This window comes from Bicyclus anynana, chromosome 23, assembly GCF_947172395.1.
Source record: "Bicyclus anynana chromosome 23, ilBicAnyn1.1, whole genome shotgun sequence".
NCBI classification, from domain to species: domain Eukaryota; kingdom Metazoa; phylum Arthropoda; class Insecta; order Lepidoptera; family Nymphalidae; genus Bicyclus; species Bicyclus anynana.
The window spans coordinates 4,584,200-4,607,811 of NC_069105.1; the positions used below are offsets into that span (position 1 = coordinate 4,584,200).

At 41.1% G+C, this 23,612-nt stretch overlaps 1 protein-coding gene and 1 non-coding gene across 7 annotated transcripts in view; one reads left to right on the plus strand and one right to left on the minus strand.

Annotated features, from left to right (window-relative positions):
• LOC112048480 (neurobeachin) overlaps window positions 1-23,612 on the minus strand; it is a 542,152-nt gene that overhangs the window by 459,380 nt on the left and 59,160 nt on the right. The window lies entirely within an intron of this gene.
• Trnaa-agc (transfer RNA alanine (anticodon AGC)) lies at window positions 11,725-11,797 on the plus strand. The gene has a single exon. It is a non-coding gene; the product is annotated as a tRNA-Ala (tRNA).

The window sequence follows — 23,612 nt, forward strand, 5'->3', positions numbered from 1 at the left end:
TCATCATCACTTAAGCCGACTCGAAAGCAGATCTTTAGTCGCGATTTCTAAGCCACACGCCGCGTGTATCCAGCAGCTTCTGTGACCAATGTGAAGTCATTAGACCACTTAGAAGTCTATCAACACTTTGGAACGCTAACTAAAAATAAATAAATAATTAATTAATCAATGTCCTCCTAATAGGAGTGAGGCCTGGCTCTGCAGTGAAACATTAAAATAGGCTAATGAATAAATTAACTAATTCGTATCTCCCACTAGTGGGTACATACAAAAGTTTGTCCAAAAATACGAGTATATCTAACCGCAGTCACCATTTCGTGTATCTACGAGTAGTTTAAACGGGAGAATAACCGAGTAGTGTACGTACCGTACTAAAACACTTCAGGGCCGAAGTTTATTACCTACCTGAAGAGAAGGCCGGTGCCGTCATAAATACGACTTATGCCATTATATACCCACTCTCTTGCCCCCCCAGTGGAAGCAAAGAAAACTTAAGTTCTTTATGCTCTTAGCATCAACTACAAGAGTTCTTAAAGTTTTCTAAAGCCCTACTGGGAGTTAAACTATATAATTAAGTAAAGAAATACGAGTAAGGCAACCTGAAACGGGACGTTATTTTTTATCATATTTTTTATATATAACCACTCAAACGTATAAAGACCTAAATAATTAAAACATGGAATCAGCTTTCACCAAAACTGCAATCTTTATCAGAAACGTACGAGCAAAAATTAGAAAAAAGGTTAGGTTAGGTTAGGTTATAAAGTGGATCCCGTGTGGGGTTGTTAGTCCCCCATCGGGCGCGTCCCCGGGTGGTGGATAGGGGAACGCCTCCCACACCTGGGAGGTACCGGCGAAACCCGGCGCGAACCAAAACTAGCATGGGGGGTGCGGCGCTTTGCGCTTGTAAGTTGCCGTCTAGATGCTCCTAGTACTTATCTGCGTCAGACGGCAACACAAGGAGGGAGGCTTTAGAGTCCCGAGGAAAGAAACCTCGTTAAAAATACCAGTATGGGTGGGAACGCCCTGCGCGGCGGGCTTGCGGGCCTTAAAGGTCCGTGAGCACTGGCTTTGGCCACCGTCGGGCAACCCGTAATCTGCACTGAGCAGAACCGGAGGCCTCACGCATGGAGCGTGAGGTCACGAGGAAGACAACCTCTATAAAAATTACCCCAATCTTAAGGTTCGTCGCCCGCCGATGAGATGAATGGCTGTTGGGAGTTCAGCCGCTAGGGCGTCAAAAAAAAAAAACACATAATATGGAATTGCGATCAGCCAAAAATTCTACCCGGGAGGGTCCCGCTTGCGGGGAATCCCTTGGTGCACTGGGAAGCCCGTGCATCGGCCCTATCGTATACGGGGGGGCCAACTGTCGCAACAGAGAAGAAGAGAATGGGGAGGGGATTGAAATAGGAAATGCGCAGGGGGGAGAGGGAGTGGCGGATATGGATGTAGTTTTAGAAGTAACGAATGTGAAAGCAGTAGAAGGAGAAAAAGAAATAAGAGAGGAAAAGGAGGAGTCTGAGGTTATGATGGAGTCAGATTGCAGCAATAGAAGGAAGGATAGTAGGCTTAGATCAGGCTCTGACTCTTCTGCGGCTGCGTCAGGCTCTAGTCGCTTATGGCAAGGTGTCAAACGGCCTCGTAGAGAAAATGATGAAAGTTCTGGTACTTCCGATGAGGATAGACTTGGGTCAACCATGCCTAACGAAAGAGAAAACAGGCCTACGATCTCTAATTATGGCTGGATGAAAGCCAAGGAGTCCCTCAAGAAAAAGAAAGAGGAGAAAAGAAATAAAGTCAAAGATGAGCGCTTGAGGGCTTCAGTTGTTGAAAATTTTCGGCGCGAGGAAAGAGTGCAGTCCATAAATAAGACCGCAGCCCAAATTCAGAAGCAAGTTTCGGAGGATGTGGAATTGATTAATAGAATCGCTAAAACGTCCTCCCACCTAAAGGGAACATTTGTGCGCGACCTTAGGGACGCTGCCGCCTCTATTCAGGAGGCCGTGGAAGTCCTAAGCTCGCGCACCATCGCAGAAGAGACTCGGCAGCTGCAGGCTGACAATGTTCGTCTGCAAGCTGAAATGGTTGAACTCCGTAAGGAACTAACCCAACTAAAAGAAGATATGGATAGGGTACGCAATCAGGAGACTACGTGCTCCCCTATGTATGTAACTGAGGAGCCGCAAGCTGTAGCTCATTCTAAAAAGAAGGACAAAGACCGTCGATCTGCAAAAATATCGACGCAGCCTACCATGGAGGAGATCTGTCACAAAGTGATGTTACAGGTCGGAGACATGGTCAATGCCCGCCTTGCTTCATTAGAAGACAGACTTCTCCCAGAGAAGCGTTTGCGTCCGCCATTATCTGGGGATAAAAAGAAGACCCATGGCACAACAGAACATACAGCCGGTAGTAGCCAGCAATCCACTCATGAGAATCCACTTACGCGTCCTGCTGAAGTAGAACAGACAGCTAAACCTTCTGCGCATGATGGGGAGCAGTGGGCGAAAGTTAGCCGCCGTAAAACAAAGAAGAAGAAAAAGCAAAGTGGTTCGCTCGAAGAACCTTCATCGCTGGCGAATGAAGAACGCAAGCGGCAGCCTGCTGACAAATCTCGTAAGCTTCGCTCCCCGCGTTCAGCAGCCATAGTCCTAACGCTGCAACCCGGTGCTGAGGAGAAAGGCGCCACATATGCTGCTGTGCTTAAGGAAGCGAAAGAAAAAATAGATCTTTCAGATCTTGGAATTACTGCTTTGCGGTTTAGGAGAGCGGCAACAGGAGGACGCATTTTAGAGGTTCCGGGAGCCACAAGTGAAAAGATGGCAGATTCTCTCGCGCACAAACTGAGGGAAGTTATCAGCGAGGAATTCCTTCGAGTCTCTAGACCTGTAAAATGCGTCGACATGCGTGTTTCAGGGCTGGATGATTCTGTATCCAACAATGACGTAGTAGCTGAAATAGCGTCACGCGGAGGCTGCTCTGCCGATCAGATTCGGTTTGGCGAAATAAAAAGGAGCTTTTCGGGCTTAGGGACGCTTTGGTTACGCTGCCCAGTCACAGCTGCAAAAAAAGTGGCAGAAGGTGGTAGACTATTAGTGGGCTGGGTTTCAGTCCAAATAAAAATCCTGGATGAAAGACCCCGCCGTTGCTACCGATGTCTAGAGTCAGGACACCTAATAGCACAGTGCTCAGCTGAGGTTGACCGTAGCGATACTTGTTACCGCTGCGGTCAGGCGGGCCATAAAGCGAGGGAGTGTTCAGCTGCGCCGCACTGCAGGGTATGTGAAGATGCTGGTAGACCGGCAAATCATATGGGAGGTAGTCGTGCTTGCAACCAAAGCACCTACACAAAAAAGAAGAGCAGTGGAAAGATTGACGATGGCCCCCGGGCCTCCTCGCAGTCTGCTCGTCCGACCACAAGTGCGGCCGAAGATGTTACGATGTCTGTAGGATAGTGTTAATATGGCTCTCAAATTTTTACAGGCTAATATCAACCACTGTGCCGCAGCTCAGGATCTACTGTTCCAGACTATGGCAGAGTGGTTCATAGACGTTGCTGTGGTTTCAGAGCCATATTTTGTACCTTCTGGTGATGATTGGGTAGGTGACAGAGACGGTTTGGTGGCCATCGTCAGTCGGACTTCTGTCGGTTCCCCAGCAATTGAAAAAGTAGTAAGAGGTCGAGGATATGTCTTAGCGCTAATTGGCGGTGTGTCTGTGATTGGGGTGTATTTCTCTCCGAACCGTACTCTGGCCGAATTCGAGCAGTTGCTGTTGGAGATCGGAACAACGATCAACAGTAGCCGTCCAAGTCGCGTGCTTGTTGCTGGCGATTTCAATGCTAAATCTGTAGCGTGGGGATCCCCGGCAACCGATGCACCTGGCGAGACTCTTGAAGACTGGGCAATTTTGACAGGCTTGGAAGTGCTGAACCGAGGGTCAACATTCACGTGCGTGCGGCGAAATGGCGGCTCTATTGTAGATGTTTCGTTCGCCGATGCTTGCCTAGCGCGTTGTGTTAGTGGGTGGAAGGTTTTTAAAAATGTGGTGTCACTTTCAGATCATCGATATATTAGGTATGATGTGTTTACCCATTCGATTTCAATAAGACCTCGAACCCAAACCATGCGGAATATTGGCCCTCGTTGGTCCATTAAGCGTCTTGACCGTGATGCTTTAGTTGAGGCGGCGCTGGTACAAGCGTGGCTTCCGGTACCTGCAGATACCATAGTAGTAGAAGAAGAAACTGAGTGGCTCGGTCAGGCTATTACGCAAGTTTGCGATGTGGCTATGCCACGGACCGGTTTTATTCCCCCGAGAGATGCTGTATACTGGTGGTCTGAGGAGCTAGCTCAATTGCGCAGATCCTGTGTGGCCACTAGACGCCAATTCACGAGGAGTAGGCGACGGCGAACTCGTAATCAGCGAGAAGAAGAGCGACTTTACGCGGTATATCGGGAGGCTGTCGTGACTCTCCAGGTGGCTATAAGAACAGCTAAAAACTTAGCCAAAGAGGAAATGTTAGCCAGTCTTGATGCCGATCCCTGGGGTAGGCCCTATAAAATAATAAGACGCAAGTTACGTCCAAAGGCGCCACCACTAACGGAAACTCTCCAGCCCCAGCACCTGGAATTAGTAGTGGACACGCTATTCCCTAATAGGGAAGATGTGACCCCGCCAAGCATGGCACCTTACATCAGTGAAGGAGATACATCCTTTTCGGAAGTTTCCGAGGGAGAGTTTCAAGCAGCGGTGAAACGGCTTCAATCCAAAAACACTGCCCCGGGTCCCGACGGCGTCCCTGGGAAGGCGTGGGTGTTTGCCCTTGGCCCTCTGGAACCTAGAGTTAGAGCTCTCTTTAGCGCATGTTTAGAGCAGGGACAGTATCCTCGTACTTGGAAAATTGGAAAACTTGTATTACTCCGAAAGATAGGTCGTCCTGCTGACTCAGCTTCAGCATACAGGCCGATTGTCTTGCTGAATGAGGTAAACAAACTCTTTGAGCGAATAGTGTCAAATCGGCTTGTCAAGCATTTGGAGGAGGTGGGGCCAAACCTGAGCGAAAACCAGTATGGATTCCGTCGAGGCAGGTCCACTATCGATGCTATTGCTCGGGTGAGGGCTTTGACGGAAGACGCACTTTCCCAAGGCGAAGTGGTTTTAGCGGTATCTCTTGATATTTCAAACGCATTTAATAGTCTCCCATGGAGCTGCATACGGGAGGCTTTGAGGTATCACGGGATACCGGGATACCTACGGCGAATCGTGGAAAATTACCTTTCTGAAAGAGTAGTGACATACCCAGCTAACTGTGGATGGACGCGGAGGGAGATGACATGCGGTGTTCCACAGGGTTCGGTCCTTGGTCCACTTCTGTGGAATATCGGATACGACTGGGTGTTACGGGGCTTTAACGTGCAGGGCGTTGACGTCACGTGTTATGCAGATGACACCCTTGTTACTGCCCGTGGCAAAACCTTCAGAGAGGCGCGTATACTTGCGACAGCTGGTGTGGCTCAGGTAGTGGCACGGATCCGGCGATTGGGGTTGGAGGTAGCCCTTAATAAATCTGAGGCTCTATACTTTCATGGCCCAAGGATGTTACCTTCGGTTGAGTTTGACCTCGTCGTTGGTGGAGTATCTATCCCTGTTGAGTCGACTATGAAGTACCTTGGACTCGTCCTCGACAGTCGATGGAAATTTGCGGAACACTTCCGACGACTGGTCCCAAAGTTAATTGGTGCCACCGGGGCGCTGAGCCGGCTTCTCCCAAACGTGGGTGGACCCAACGTCGCCTGCCGTCGCCTTTACACTGGAGTAGTGCGATCGATGGCATTGTATGGGGCGCCAATATGGGTATACTCTCTGACTGCTCAAAACCGAACACTGTTGCAGAGGCCGCAGCGGGTCATGGCTGCCAGGGTAGTCAGAGCTTATCGAACCATCTCCTGCGAAGCTGCCTGCGCTTTGGCTGGGACGCCTCCATGGGATCTGGATGCGGAGGTATTGGCGTCAATGCACCTGCTCAGGGTGGAAGCCCAATCACGAGGAGAACAAATTTCCCGGGGAATAATAACCAAGTGGAAGCGCAAAGCTCACGGCGAAGTTCTTAGGAAGTGGCAAGAGAGGCTAGAGTTGCCAGGTGCAGGTCGACAAACAATTGAAGCGATTCGACCTGTACTCCAACGGTGGGTACAAAGGAGGCACGGTGAAATTACGTTTCACCTTACACAGGTTATTTCGGGGCACGGCTGCTTCGGAAGATACCTGTGGAAGGTGGCCGGTAGAGAGCCTACAGAGGTTTGCCATGAGTGTGGCTGCGCCTCTGATACCGCACAGCATACTCTGGCTGAATGTTCCAGTTGGGAGGAGCCACGCGAGGCACTGGTGGCTGTAATCGGAGGAGATCTATCTCTGCCATGCGTCATAAAAGCCATGACGGAAAATGAGAAGTCCTGGGAAGCTGTTGTCTCCTTCTGTGAGATTGTGATGTCACAGAAAGAGGCAGCGGAAAGGTTGAGAGAGGTCGACGTGGATTCTCATCCTATCCGCCGTAAGAGAGCCGGACGCAGGCGGCTCGTTCAGGACCGTCATTTGCCTCCTTGACGAGGACCTCCGGGTGATAGATACGGGGAATCTGTCACCCACCGGAGATAAGTCCTCGAGTCGTTAACGCTTTCAGTGTTTCCTAAGCGATCGTAATAAAACTACAGGAGAGCTCAATTTACGAGTGTCGCTGGCTGGGTTGCGGTAGTTTACGAAAAGTTCCCGTGGCTCAGTCATCAGGCGGCGAGTAGGAACACCGTGGGGTTTTAGTCGGTTGAAGTCCGACATAACCTTCTTGCCTCCCCGTGGCGAGAAGGTATCCATGAGGATTTCCCCACGTAAAAAAAAAAAAAAAAAAAAAAGGTTATAAAGTGGATTTACTGATTGTACTGTCAAATTGCCTCTAAATATAAATATATCAATCTATATATTCAGCGCTCGAAATAAAAAAAGTGTATTCGAAATGTGAAAAAGTAAAATATTCATTGTAAAACAAAAGCGATTTATCGTTAATAAAACAATACAATCTTCCCCCAAACGAGTCAATACACCGTCTAGTGGCTCGGCCGCAGTAACCTTAACCGTGTAACAGTAGCGGGTGGATGAATAAAAATTTGCCGAAATTTTTAATGAGCGCCGTTAACAGCGGGTCGGCGTTCATAAAAACTCGGTGTCGGATTGCGTCGGCCACGAAACAATGAGTATTTAAAAATTTAGGTACGCCCTAACTAAAACCTACATAAACAAAGCGTTATTCACGTTGGTTCATTTCACAGGTAATTTTTTTTAAGGGCTTGTAGTCTAATACATATAACAAACTGTTGTACATATGCGCGACTTCACTCACTTTAATTGAAGGAATAAGGTAAGGTAGATAGGGTATAGTGACGTGGTGCATTGACCCGCGCCTCTGAGAGCACGTGAAGCGGTCGTTAATGAATTTAACACAACAACATCGCCCGCCAACCCGCATTAGAGCAGCGTGATAGGTCTAAGCTCTACATGCCCTCTCCTATGAGGAGGGCAGGCCTGGCCCTGTGGGCAGTTAAAATAGGCTGATAATGATGGTGATTACAATGACAATAATGTTTTGCGTGTAAAGATACGTGATAGCCCAGTGGATATGATCTCTGCCTTCAGTTCGGAGGGCGTAGGTTCGAATCTGGTCCGCAGAATGCACGACATCACGCCTTGCATGTCTGTCCGTAAAACGTATAGTTATCTAGATACAAGTCAGAATTATGAGAGAGAGAGTAGATGAGCGCCAAGAGATAACGAGATAATTTTGTCTATATATCGCTCTCTCTTTCGTATCATCGCAACGAAAGACAGCATAAATATCGTTCTCTCTTTCATTGGGATGGGAAAGAGAGAGCGATATGTGGACAAAATTATCTCGTTATCTTTTGATGAGCATTTTAGGTCTACCGAATGACCGTTAATTCAGATCAAACTCTACTTATTGAGACTTGACACCAACAGAGACTTGTTAATATTAAGAATAACAGTATTGATTTATAAACATACATCGTTTAAGGTAATTTTCAAAGTCTACACTCTAGAACTTATTTACAACAAATCAATCCCAGCAGTTTGTTATACTTAACCACGTCGCACTTTTGAAATGTATCTAATTAGTACTTTAATGTATCGCAAAAGTAATTTTAACGCAAATATCATCTAAATTGTACGTCTGCTGAAATGTCAGTCAAGATCTTGACGGCTCATTAAGAAACTCGGATGAACGTCGGAATATGAAATCTCACACAATATTAACATTTTAGGTTCGTGCTCTGACGATATGGATTTCAGTTTAAAAGTAGAATCTGTATCAAATACAGATATAAAAATTATAATAATTTTACAGTTCTTCATAAAAAAAATATTATAAAAATAAGAAGAAAAGTGAAAAGAACCTTCGATTTGGAATGTAAAAAGTAACAATTTGGAGGTTGACAATATTGTGTCCGAGTATGAGTAATCTATATAAACCCCGTAACGTCCATACTCGTATAACAATACTTATATTGTTATATAGATGCGCAAAAGAACCAAAGTCACCGACATAGCTCAACGAGTCGCGAAGCTGAAGTGGCGATGGACGTTGGGGTCCCAAGGTGCTGGAATGGCAACCCCGCACTAGTAAGCGCAACTTACGTCGACCCTACACCAGGTGGACTGACGACATCAAGCGAGTCGCAGGGATTCGCAGGATGCAGGCGGCTCAGTATCGTGATATTTGGAAGTCCCTACAAAAGGCCTATGTCCTGCAGTGGACGTCCATCGGCTCATATGATGATGATGATAATAACCGTTAGGTACAAGTAAAGAACAGAGAATCACAAAGGAATCGCCTGTTTTATTTATTTTTTAATAAAATATTATAGTCATTTTTAAAAGAAACTTAAATATATAGTGAAACACTAACTGAAAATGTTGTCTTCAAAAGGAATTTTCATTAAAGCTGAAATAATAACATTGTTGCTAGAATTCTTCATCCACTAGACACAACATGTGCACACAATCATAACATATAAAGATACTTAGCGATAAAAATAAAATCAACTCAAATGGGAAACCTTTCACGGTTCTCTCATAAAGGTACAATATTGTAGAATTACTATTCACCCGTACCTGGGTGGAATGAAATGTTTCTTAGTAAATACTAATGTTGCAGACGACATTAACTCGCGAAGACCCGCACAATTATGCAGTAAAGTGAGTTCTCATTTCCTTTGCATAGCGAAATACGTCATCTGTACAAAGGAGCGGCAACACAAACGCGACCGGGCACGCGTTCTGCCATAACTTGATCGCGTTGAATCCGTAGAACATTCTACGAAAGTTTTCAAAAGCACCGACCGACAGTTAAATTATTTATTTGCGTGTTTGTGTGTTTATCTCTTGCATGGTTTTATTTTATAGTATTGTATGGACTAAGAGCCTGCGATAGCGAAGTATGCGTATTTTCTTTGCATAATTTGAGAATTCGTGTCCCCAGTCACTAACAGTGGAATTAATAGACGTTGTAGGAGCACCCTCGGGGGATCATTCAGCCGCTGAGTGTCGAAGCAATGCTTCGAAAATCCCCGGCCGGAGCACCCAAGCCCACCGTGCACTATCGAGCTGGGACTGCGGGTCACAACAAATGAAACTCCGACGCTTGATCTCAGCGGGTTGGGTTTATTTACATAAAACGCCCGTACTCCAACACAGTGGAACACCAACAATTCAAAATTAAAAAAATTTTCCTTGTGGACCCCATCACTGTCTGACGGAATTTAATTGCTGAATAGATATAGAAATTGACTTTCTGTTTTAATTTAAATTTCTTTCGTTAAAATTGCACCTTTTGTTAATTTTTTTTTTATAATATTACGAGTAAATTATTTTGTTATCGTAGTGTTAAATATCTTATTATATTTAGATTTACTTATAAATTTTATAAGCTACAAGCCGACGCCGCGCAGTTTCACCCGCGTGGTTCCTGTTCCCGTAGGAATATGGGGATAATGTATAGCAAACAAACAAACTCTTCAGCTTTATAATATTAGTATAGATTACTTATAAATCTAATTAGGATATTGAGCGTCAACTCGCCAACAAACTGCCTGTACAGTTTGGCGAGAGAATATAATAAGATAAATAGTTGTTCTTTACAATAAAATGAAAAATAAAAAACAATTAAAGATCAATTTAAGACTCTTTAGCAAAGGGTTGCCCAGAAACTTGAAGTATGACGAATGGATTCCTTATATTTCGAAAACATAAAAATCAATTGTGGATCTCTACCCTTATAAACACCAATGAACAGTAACTACACAGGTGAAACCGCGGCGGCCTCCGCTAGTTTTACCTAAATGAACAAATGACAACTTGAACAATTACCATTTATTACAATCTTAAAACAATGTTCTCTTTATAAACATTTAGTCAATAAATTGTTCGCCTCCCTCTCAGATAAAGTATCACTTCATTATGATAGTCTCTCGGGAGACACGAAAAAAAGCAAATGTAATAAACGAAGACTCTGGGTTGTTTATAAATCGTTTAAGAGGAGGTTCAGACGAACGACTACGCGAGCTACAATCTATGGAGTCGTGTAAAGCGGACACGCCTTGATTATTTGGAACCTCTTTGTAGATATACTGACGGCCTCCGTGGCGCAGTGGTATGCGCGGTGGATTTACAAAACGGAGGTCCTGGGTTCGATCCCCGGCTGGGCAGATTGAGATTTTCTTAATTTGTCCAGGTCTGGCTGGTGGGAGGCTTCGGCCGTGGCTAGTTACCACCCTACCGGCAAAGGCGTACCGCCAAGCGATTTAGCATTCCGGTACGATGTCGTGTAGAAACCGAAAGGGGTGTGGATTTTCATCCTCCTCCTAACAAGTTAGCCCGCTTCCATCTTAGACTGCATCATCACTTACCATCAGGTGAGATTGTAGTCAAGGGCTAACTTGTAAAGAATATAAAAAAAAAATGTAAAAATGCTTAGTCTAGTGATTCAATTGTACAAGTTTTATAATGGTGACTAATGGTGTTTTTCGAAAAGTTGCCACGAAGCTAAATGTTTGGCAAATGAAGGCACGTTTCCTCATTGTTATTCTGTAACGTAAATTACGTTTTACAAGGTGACATTGTACGAAGGTGAACCTTCTGCCTGTTCCAACAAACAAGTTTCGTACATCTTAATACACGAAACTAAACATAATACGTACATCAAAGTAATGTCATTCCCAAGTGTTGGACGTTCCACTTAATAAATATTAATTTAGTTTAGTATCTAAGTAAAATCCCCACTACTCTGGAATAATATCATATTAAGGATTATCTTTTTATAAAGATCCCGCAGGAACTCATTGCTTTCTGTTATAAAAAGTGTATTCAAGATGAAATGCCAAATTTCGTCATGATAAATAGGTGTATTTAGCGGTTTAGTTTTCGCTTTCACTTTTTTTTTAATAAATAAATGCTCGCAAATCTAAACAAAAATGCCGTGGCTGCGTCAGCGGCGCAAGCGAGGTGCCGCGTTCAGAGAATGTAACGCAATACCATACTAAGTGTAACTGTGTTTGGTGAAAGGATTGCAATAAAGTGAACTAAATGTCCTCGTCCACAGTAGCTGTATTTTAAGTGGCTATAGTAGTCCACAAGTAATACACAACTTTTACTATCGGGGGCGAAGCTCAGATGGTAGAGCGCTCGCTTAGCATGCGAGAGGTACCGGGATCGATACCCGGCGCCTCCAACTATACTTTTTAAAATTTTGCTTTTGCCAGTATTCAAATTTTGCGATAAAAAATTACATCTATATATTATGTTTATTTTATTTAAAGAGTTATTAATTTTGACTTCAAAAATAAGTGAAGAACACTTTAAATCAAATAAACATAATAGATGTTATTTTTTTTTAATTTTGCGACAATAGTTTTTTACTCGTATGTATGATATTAAAAGTCATCAATTGAAGTGAGTACTAAAACTTTTTTTTTTAATTTTAAGTTTCTGTTTGTCCGGGCTAATCTCTGGAACGGCAAAACCGAATTTCATACGACTTTCAGAGGAAGATAGAGGAGGTTATTAGCAGACTTATAGCCAACTTTTTATCTTGAAAAAATCAATGGTTCCCTTGGAATTCTAGCGAAACAGTTACATATAAAACTGTTCCAACTTTCTAGTCTGGTATAGAGAAACTAACTCTATATTTCGTGTAAATATGTCAGTAAATAACACACAATCGGCGCGGATTCCCCAGAGCACGAAGTACGCTGATAGAGTCGCAACCTTCTTTTAAGTCACTGATTAAACGCAAAACATTTTACTTCAGTTATAAAACTGCATTTGCGACATTTTGTATTCTTTGTGGAGACATACCAGGACACCAGCTTAGGAGCGACAGTGTTTAGATTGAACAAGACCGAATTCACATTAAGTTATGTCTAGGCCGCGAAATTTACTTTAATTTATTGCTTGATTTCGAGATAACATGCCTATAGAATACGTAAGCAGGTACATGTACTTAGGCAAACAAATTTCCTTTCACAGCCAAAGTAATGATCTAGAGGTAGAAAGAAGGATTAAGGGTGGATGGAAAAAGTTTTGGACACTTAAGGAAATTCTAAAAAGTAACATGCCGATGAGAATTAAAACAAAGGTCTTAAACACTTGTGTGCTGCCATCAATAACATATGCTTGCCAAACATGGAAGTACAATGTTCGTACAAAAAACAAAATTAGAACTTGTCAAAGAAGTATGGAGAGAAGTATTATGAAAATTAAAAAAATTCAGAAGATACGACATTCTACCATACGTCAAAAAACCAAGGTTACAGATGCTCTTCAATACTCTCTAAAACAAAAATGGCGATGGGCAGGCCATGTAGCAAGGATGAGTGACGATCGTTGGACAACAAGACTGACATCGTGGTCAGGCCCCCCGGGTTACAGGCGAGTTGGCCGACCACTTGGTAGGTGGTCCGACGACATCGCAAAAATCGCTGGCAATACATGGGCTAAACTAGCCAAAGATCGGCAGAGATGGTCTGAACTGGAGGAGGCCTTCACCCTCTCCTAGAGGGGTTCTTGTACCTATTACTTTTATTAATCTGTCTATAATATTATATATTACTTGTAAGACAAGAAATAAAAGGCTTTTTTATTTTTTTATTTTTATTTTTATTTTTATTTTATTTTATTTTATTGCTTGATTTAACCCGCGTTGAAGTAGCATGATGCGTCTAAGCTTTATAATATGCATAAGAGAAGGAGGCTTCGTCTGCTAGTTTAAATAGGCTGATAATTATGGTGCATTGAGACTTTCAACAACATATTAACGGCTATAAAAAAACTATAATGTATAAAACGCCGAGCGAAACTGATACCCGTTGCTTTAATATAAATCGATAAATTTGATTCTTAAATATCAATATATTACAATATATCTCCTTACATTATATCTAAAGTAACTGCTCGTAAGTAAACATCTCGCTACACTCAAGATCTAAAGCGCTTTCAGCTTTGTGTCACGATGCATCAGCCACCAGCGTAACCACAAAGCATGTTCGAGTAATTTCATTCTTACGTAACAACCGTAGAATGCAGTCACTTTCAATGTGTGATTACATAGGACGGCGGGCGAGCAAATTGCAGCAAGCCATTTGAATTTCAACACGTGTCTTGTGGTTATGGCTTCCACCTCTACGACGCTGCGCTGCGGCCTTTGATCCGCCATTGCTGCACCGGCTTCCTGTGGTCATAGCTAATCACCACCTACGAATATGTGCCCGCTCTTACATGCACCTCTGTTAAAACTTTATACTACTAATGCTATAAAAATAGTTGCAATTACAACTAATTTATAGACGAAAACGAGTAGTAGGTACCTGTAATAGAAACGGGTCCTCGTAATATACAGAGTGTCCCGTAAATAGTACGACATACTCTACAGGGTGATAACTGACATCATCATCATAATCATCATCATATCAGCCGACGGACGTCCACTGCAGGATATAGGCCTTTTGTAGGGACTTCCAAACATCACGATCCTGAGCTTATCACCTAGTGGGGAGTCGACCAACACTGCGCTTTGTAGTGAGAGGTCGCCATTCTAGCATCTTGGGACCCAAACGTCCATCGGCTCGGATCGAAACTATGTGCCCCGCCCATTGCCACTTTAGCTTCGCGACACGTCGATACTCGCAGATACTCCTAGCATAGCTTTCGTTCCATCGCCCGCTGTGTAACTCTGAGCCTTACACTTATTAACTACTATTAATTAGTAAGGTCCAGCAGGCTAATTCACCAACTTTTACGTTACATGTTAGTTGACATATACGAAATTGAGATTCTATGTAACAAATGACACCCGGCGCCTACTGACTACCCTTCATGGATATCATGCAGTAGGTAGATAACATTTTTCAGTTTATTTGATGTTTATTTTAATAGGTTGTTAATAAAGACTAAATTAGTGAATAGGCCAGCTGACACAGAGTACCTATACTATTAATCAAATATCACGCTAAATAAATCGTCAGAAATACCACCTGTTTCGTCCGATAAAAGAAAAAATGTTGTATTAATACGTATTCAAAAACAAAACGAAACATTAATAAACTTATACTTTGGTAGTAACTTCATTGAATGACTACCATTGAGAAATATTACCATACTCCAGAGAATTCTTTTCAAATAAATTTACCTTCCGGAGTACTTTGCAAAGTTATTTTTGGAATTCTAAGGAATTAACAGATGTATATTAGCATGTTTCACGAAAGTTATATTATTTTCAAACTGAAATATTTTAAGCAAAAACACAGTGAAGAGAGAAAACACAGATTTTTTCTATTATAAACTCTCATATGATTTAATTCTCTCGGAAATACCTACCGAAACTTTCAAAAAAGGTTTCGAATTCGAATTAATAAACTCGCTATAATATTTTATACATAGTGGAAAATTATCGCCAATAACGGAGCAATGCTTTTCAGGAACTTCGGACATCGCACTGCATTTAAGGCATACAAAGAACACGCTCTACGACGCAGTGTCTAGTGCTCAAGCAAAGGCAATGTTAAGTCCGATGTGTTCTGTAAAAAACCATAACTTAACTTTGATAAAATGCGATAATATGTATGAAACGTTTTGCGGAGCTGATGCTCGTATGTTATCAGGACGCACAAGCAAGTTTCCCATTATGCCATGACAAATCTGTCAGAATTTGATGATGGCTAGTGGCATACGAAGCTATTTAGTTTGCGTCGATATCTGTACAGCGCTCACCCAACGCGAATATACCATCACAACAGAAAACCTCATCGTCCCATATGCACACAGATCCACTGAACAGAACTGAGTACTTGACTGTCCGATGTTTTTGTAGGATCCGGTGTAACATGAACATCTCACCCCGGTGTCTGGAATCCAGCAAATTACCTTAGCCGGTGTAGTGGGAACCCGGCCCAAGTTGTAAAAATGTGTTCTGACTTGAGTCAAAATGAAAAATTGTTCTTTGAGGTAGATAAATAAAAGAGTATTTTAATTTAAACTCTTTCACTACATGAGTTCAAACGCATTTAGTTAAACTATTACAGTACACTCAACGGTCATATCAGCAATGAGTTTCTCAAGAGCGTAATAGCCGCTCTACAGCGTTAATAGCGTTCTACCTCCTTGTGCTAGCCGCGTTAGCTCTCGCAGACGAATGTATAACGTCCAAGTGTAGAGCAGTTAAAGCAACTGAGCGCTTTCAACAACTAGATCACTTGCGAGTAACTATAAGCGGTCACTTAAACATACATAACTGTTAACATTTTTGTAAAAAACAAACGGTTATGTAACATATAATATAAAGCTACACAGCTGGTTTTTATATTGCGCAGTGCAGCGCGTATAACATGAGACGAGGGATTAAGATGTAATAACGCTGGATTTACTTAATATGATACTCGTAGTGTTTATGTAAGGATCCCTTTCAAACGTTATTGATGATGACCGGAACAGCCAGTTCAATATACATTCTTCAACGCATAGGGGCAACGTAACGCAACACTATCGACTTCCCTATTCCGGGCACCTATTTTCCGAGGTATGTGATACCTAAAGTCACCTACACATATTTAAAAATGTAGGAATTTAGAGAGTGTATCGTATAGATGAGCTAGGTTTGCGTTCACAGTGACATAATAGCAAATTACCAACACACTGCGAAAACTTTGAGGTCTGAATACTTGCAGAGATATTTGCCTGTTTCCAAGGGATCTCAGCAACTGCGCAAAGAATTTCGGGATAAAAGTAAAACTATCTCTACGTGAACCGAATCGTGAGCTTTGAACTTTGTTCCAACTTCAGATACTGTCGCGAAGTTATTTTCTCTCACACACACACAAATCATTATGAACTCCAGTAGCAAGAAACCTTGAAGTTTTTATAACAATAATAGTTTTAGTAATTACATACTTAACCATTCATCGAAAGGTTACAAAAATATAACTGAATTAAAACTTAATTAAAGGAAAACATCATTAAATATTAACTGTTTTAAGTCAGTTAATTTTTCAGTTGTGTGCATTTAAAAAAAAATATCACATATCTCCTCACACGGTGAAGGAAAAACATCGTGAGGAAACCTGCATACCAGAGAATTTTCTTGATTCTCTGCGTGTGTGGAGTCTGCCAATCCGCATTGGGCCGGTGGACTATTGGCCTAATAAGCATTCTGAGAGAAGACTCGAGCCCAGCAGTGAGTAAACTTCATGATTATCAACCCATACTCGGGTTGATAATCATGAAGTCAGTTAGGAGTAACTTTAAATTATATTCCCCTCCCTCCCCTTCTACATACCGCTCTACGACTATCACGAAGCCTAATTCCCATGATATAAAAATCTAGTAGGTATGAGAGGCGCAGTAAGGTTAAAAACATATATCGTCTAAAAAAGATAAATACCACGCGCAAAACTTTCATCAATTTTAGGTATCGTGGCTAATGTTACTTCTCTATTGTTACGAAGTTTTAATAAACAACTCCGTAATGTATAAAGGGTTTAAATAAACAAATGATGCAGCTTTTACCTCGCGGATGTTTATTCCTCAGGAGATTACGCTAATGAAGAAACTTTTCCAGCTTTGCCAGCGAGCTTACGTTATAAGCTAATTCTACGCGACCGCCACAACTAGAATAATCCTTTCTTGTTTATTCAGTTACAGATATAGAAAGAAAGAAAATAAGTTTATTTATTTTAGTGTCACAGACAGTACATCCTATCTCAGATATTATATGACTGTCTGTGACACCAAACAGAAAGGGTTTACAGCTCAGCATTAGCCGTTCATCACAGAAAAGCAATGCAGCAAAGATAACATTCTGACAACGCGTCAGAGGAATGTTGGTTTAGAAGCGATACTGAGAAGCACTGCGCAACATGACATGATACTCTTATTACATGGTTAACTTCATCTAAAGTATCTAAACTCTTTCCTCAATAAACACGATCATCAGCTTATTTTTGTTAGCTCACTGCAGGACTTAAATGCGTCCTTTAAAGGAGTATTTGGAGCTTATATTCGCTATATTAAAGCTACTGAGAGTGATGATGATAAGACCGATTGTTTGACTCTATAACAATTATCAGATTTTAATGATAATTACGGGAACCGATGGCTAAACAAACATTTTTTCCAAAGTTCCAGACAACGCCACCTAACCACTGGAACAACGAAGCGATTGTAATCAACATACAGATATTGTGGAATACTTAACAGTTGCATTCTAACTTGCGGTGTAGTACTCAGGGCCAATCGCAAGGTTACATTACAAATGGCGCATCTCGTGACAGAGCGCTGGGCGGATAATGTACCAGTGGCGTGCATAAAGCTCACAACCGAGTTTATTTCAATGTCCTCGGTAGTTGAAAAAGGAGTAACTAGAGCTAGAACACAAGATGACAGTGCAAAACTTAATTAATCCAATGTTGAACGCAACTGTTCAATGCGAAGTGATTAAATGAAATCTTGAAACTATAATTAATGTACACAATTCGCTATGTTGGTAGGTAGCACCTTTGACAATGGTAACACTTACTCGATTTATCTTAAAACTAAAAGAGGATTTTTAAATTTTTCATTTTACTTATTACGTTAATTTTAAAACGAACAGTTGTTGCATAAGTGTGGCGTTGGAACCAATGTTGAGGCCAAAATGCGGAGCCCGCATCAAACTACAAATACAACATAACAACATAATCACCGATTGTACACTGTTCTAAAGAATACTACGTCTGTGGTACACAAAATTAGACTAGAACGGCAATAAAATGCAAAATGCGTGGAGCAAATCGAATATGTTAACAGTGGGGGGTTAAAGAGGAACGGAGAGGGGTAACGCGGGGTTTCGCACGGGTTAAAAGGGTCCACGGGCGCGTCTCCGGCGGCTGATCGGGGGGAATTGAATTCTGTCGCGGAAACTAATTTAAATGGCCGCCGGACGCCCGTAACCATGGAGTATCGTAGTGCGATTCAAACCTCGTTTGCTCGACCTACAGGCCTGGTAACCATTTAATAAGAGATTTTTCCGCTGGGGATATTATGCGAGGCGCGTTATTGTCGAGTAAACTACATTTTTTTTTAACGTAGATAGATGTGTAGACTTTTTTATTCAATGACAAATTAACCCTTGACTGCAATCTCATCTGATACTAAGTGACGATGTAGTCTAACATGAAAGCGGTTTATTTTACCCACATCTCTGGTGGTTCCTACGCGACGTCGACGACGGTTAACTGGACGACATCTTTGGCGGTAGAGTGGTGACAACTTGCTACAGCCGATGCCTACCATCGGACCAGACCTGAGCTGAACTCCGAAGTCAAAGCCGAAATCGAACCCAGGGCCTCTATTGGCAACCACAGCACTACAACTGCGCCAAAAAGGTCAACAAAATGTAGACATTAAGAACTTAGTTGCTTTGGTAATAAACAATGTTTTACCTATTTTCATAAAATATTTCTAAGTAAGTACGTAATACTTTGGTGCAATTTCCCAACATAGTACAGATGCGAACACTATTCCTTCACAATGGCGTTTGCATCTGAATATGTATAATATCCGCCATTCAGTGGCTGCACGCTGCAAGTTGCTAGGTACTGATAATTTCCTTTCTCATTCACCACCTGTGTCTATGTGACTGTACGCTCTATATAATTCTGCTTCTAGAACAATCTCTAATAACTATGGTACCTGTATTCATGATATTTTAGAGTAATCTCTAGCTTAATTTTAGCAGGAAAGAAAACATAATTTCACAGCTCTTTTGTATAATTTACACTATTACCTTAAAGCTTTTGTTTAAAAAAGATTTAGATAATATCTTGATTTTTTATAACTCATGTTAATGTATCAATAGAATAAATCGAATCGACATAAAATATCAGTTTGTTGTCAGCTATTTTGTTTAATAAATTTAATAATTAGTATCTTACTACTATTTTCAGTTGGAACTGTAACTAGAACTGTTTTTAAAATAAAACAACAAATGACTAGCTATTATTATTCTTATCACCAATGAAGTAACTTATATAAATTGTAATACTGTTAACAAATTCATACGTTGCGTTTACGTTGCTCATTTTTAATATCTATTGTAAAAGAATAAAGTATTCTTTCTGCTAACATTGAAACACCTAACAGCAGCAAGATAAAAGAAGCAAAATATAACGACAGGGGGTAGTAAAAAGTGAAACAAAACGCATAGGACTATAGAGCACGTATGTGTAGAAGTACTAAGGCAACAAAGATGACAAAGAGATGGGTCCCACTAGAGTCCTTTCACAAAACTCTCGCGACCATTTTATGGTTTGAATAGTTTGAGCAATGTGGTTTACGCGTTGTAAGAAAATTGTATGTCCTTAACCTACATCGCAAATCTGCAATACGAGTATACGAGTATTAGTGAAACATTAACAAGTTTAATTCAAACAAAAAGGCAAATGTTTTTTTTAAAAGAAACATATGACATACAAGTATATCACATCTATGCAAATAAAATAATGTTTTTAGTACATACAAGTAATAATATGTTTTTCTAGATAATTTATACTAGTTTTTAATACGCGGCAGACTAGGTACCTACCTAATTTCAAAAACTACAAAATTGCAAAATGTATGCCAATATTTCAAGTTTTCTACTACTACATTCTTTTCGTCTACCGACTTCAAAGAAAAAGAGGCTTCTTTTTAATAAAAGGTTACAAAAATAATTAGGTTACAAAATAGTAAAACGCGCCTAGAATATAACGACATCTGCAAAAGATATTTCAGACTACTTTGCAACTAGTACAGATCCTAGTTTTGCGTTCCTTACAGCGCCATCTGTGTGATGCTGTACGTACTATGCAAAGGCGAGGTTGTACGAGACTTCGAGTCAGAAAATAAATAGTAGGGTGGTTCTCCAAGCAGTTCCGCCCGACACTAAGAGATGGCGCTAGTAAAAATAAATTGAAGCGTCACCATAGTATGTACGACATTAAATAAAAAATCCATTTTATCTTTCTAATATTTATTTAATATTATTTATATAAAAATGACTTACGTATCTGCCTCCCTTGTTTAAGTAAAATGGCTTACCTGGAAATAAAACATTAAAACGATTAATACAATATGGAAATAGTTATCAATGACCAACACCAAACACGAACATACACCCACGTACACATGTTATATTATAGATATGTGGCACAAATAGTTAACATCTATATAAATAATAAATATCGAACAAGGAAGTTGCTGATGTCTTTTGAATTACCCAGTGATAGCATGTTCGCAAAGTGCAAAGTAAACACTGTTTCTTGTGTAACTTTTGGAAATGTTTGCTTGAAATACATTTCTGAAAGGTACAGAAGAAACAGAAAAAGTACATTTTGTTCATCTTTGAGTGTTTGCACAAGTAACTGACCTTTTAAAGGAATCTGATTTGAAAGAATAATTACTACTAATACTTCGTCGGTCGAGGGTTAGCCTAGATGTCGATTTGGATCACTGGGTAATACTGGGTTGGGCTATGAGATACCAAGTTTTTCTGTCTTCTAAGAAGTAAAATTAGGAGAGAATTAGGAAATTTGTGATGTTACTCCCTCGTTCCTCGGAGAGAACGTAAAGTTTTCGGTCCCGGCATAGACAAATGGGGGTCACCCTAGAATGGTCCAGTGCCCACCCTAGAATTCTGGGTTACCGATTTAAAATTATATGATGGACGCCAAAATACAAAATATACATAAAAAAACAATAAAACCAATAGCCCCGTTTCAGAGCCCAGCGTCCACAAACATTGTAAACGAAATTTCTATATTGAGTGTCGACTCGCTCACCGGCATGTCGAGGACCAGGCCCACCCTAGGAAATAATCCTAGATATGCCAATGGGTCTCGGTTATTATTATTAACATTTGATGTTAATGAATTTATCATTATAACCCCACGCACGCCAACCCACACTGGAGCAGCATGATGGGTTAAAGCTCCATACCCTAATGTCTTCCACGAAATTAAAAAAAGTAAAATATTTACTCGAGAGTAATAAACTAGTAAAGCAATCCCCCTGACCCCGTGTTCGGACGGTGGAACACATTAGGCGGGCTACCTGCCCCCCGCGCCTCTTCGCTAATGAAGCCCACCGTTTATTCAGCCCCCGAGACATCGGCCCGCCATTATTTGTTTACATTCCTGTATTATTACTTTAGGCATCAATATATTAATACGTGAAGCGAAAGGTACACTTTTACGAAAATTGCGCGAACGTATGAACGTGAAATTTGGTGCAGTTAAAGTTTATTTAATATGGAGAAGAAGTGCATAGAGCATTTTTGCTTGAATGTGTGATACACAACACACACACACATACATAACATGCATGGTTATTGAATGTCTGTAACCCGAGAACCTGCGATAGCAGCACACCTCATTTTAATAAAGTTGAAAATAATTTGTCAGGTATAATGAATTAGTCCAATCGCCAGACCGTTTGCTTCGTGGCAAGTGGCAACCCCTTGCTAGAAATCTGTAAAATTCTCTTTAAAAAAATAACAGTGTTTTTCGCAGGGTTACCGCGAAGCTAAATGACTGGCGACGGAGAATATGACTTAGGTATTCGGTATCATATTTTTATCTTTGTCGTGTAAGGCCACTACAGTCAAAACTCCATAATTAGACACCGTATTTAAATACCTATGGTAGCAGGCAAACTCTTATGGTAGGCGTCCACAGATTCGCATTATAAGTATCGCATCACATCAAACGGATTGTAGTTTTCTTTCTAAATCATACAAGTGCATCATCATCGTAGGTACGTATTTTTTTTTTTTCATTTTATTATTTACAAGTTTGCCCAATCTCACTTGATGGTACGTTATGATGCAATCTAAGATGGAAGCGGGCTAACATGTTAGGAGTACTTTCTATACCTAGTAACCTAAATAGGCCCAGCCGAGGATCGAACCGAGGACCTCCGTCTTGTATTCTACAACTGCGCCACGGAGGCTGTCAAATGAGACGCATCGCATCAAACGAATTGTAGTATTCTTTGTATAGAAAGTCACACAAGTGCGTCCACTGATCCGGTAGCGACGTGTTCGATACGTACGACGCGAATCTGTGGACGCCTGCCTTTAGTCTTCCTAATGTGAGATATGGCTATCGCAACAAACGTTTCATAAAATAGATCCAAAACGATTACATACAGACAGATAATATTTACGTTGACGTTGTACCAATAGCCGCAGTACTTCGCTAATGATGACCGTTTACCGGCACAGTGTACAGTGTACAGTACACGTCCCCCGAGGGCTCGGCCCTACGTATCGACCTGTGTTTACCTATTCCGACTAATTCTTCCGTTTGACTTACTTTGCGTGTTTTAGAGTTAATAGAGTGCGGGCGCTTGACTATCCATTTTACTTATGAATCAAAAATGAATAAGGTATATTAGTGTTTAATAATATGTACTGGTATTTGTTTCACAAAATACTTGTACATATTTACTTCTTGGTTCAGTAAAATTCAATCATGTAGACCTAAGATGCACATCAAGACACATGTCAAAAGAAGAAATAGACAAATGTCGACCAATAGCGGCGGAATCTAAGATACCGCTCTCTTTTTCACTACTTTGGGACAAAAGAGAGAAATATATCAACTCTGCTGCTATTACTCCACAATATGTCTTTTTCCTTCGTTGACGTGAACGTAGCTAACCAGTGATTGCACTACGCCGATAGATTTGAAGTTACCATTTTCACACAATTAATTCAAATTCCAAAAAATCCAATATTTATAAATTCGTTGAGCTATGTCTTGCATACATTTATGAGGCTCCTAACGCGGTTATTTCTGTTGTTAAATCTTCATTTATAATTAGACCACATGGAAACATTTGAAGTTCATACTGCGCTGAGTAACTTTGATCTTATTTATATGAGGCTCTATGGTATTATCATTAAAAACTGAAAATGTAATTAAAAAACACAATTCTATAAAATTAAAACCACAGAGAAAAATTTCGCAGAGTAATTA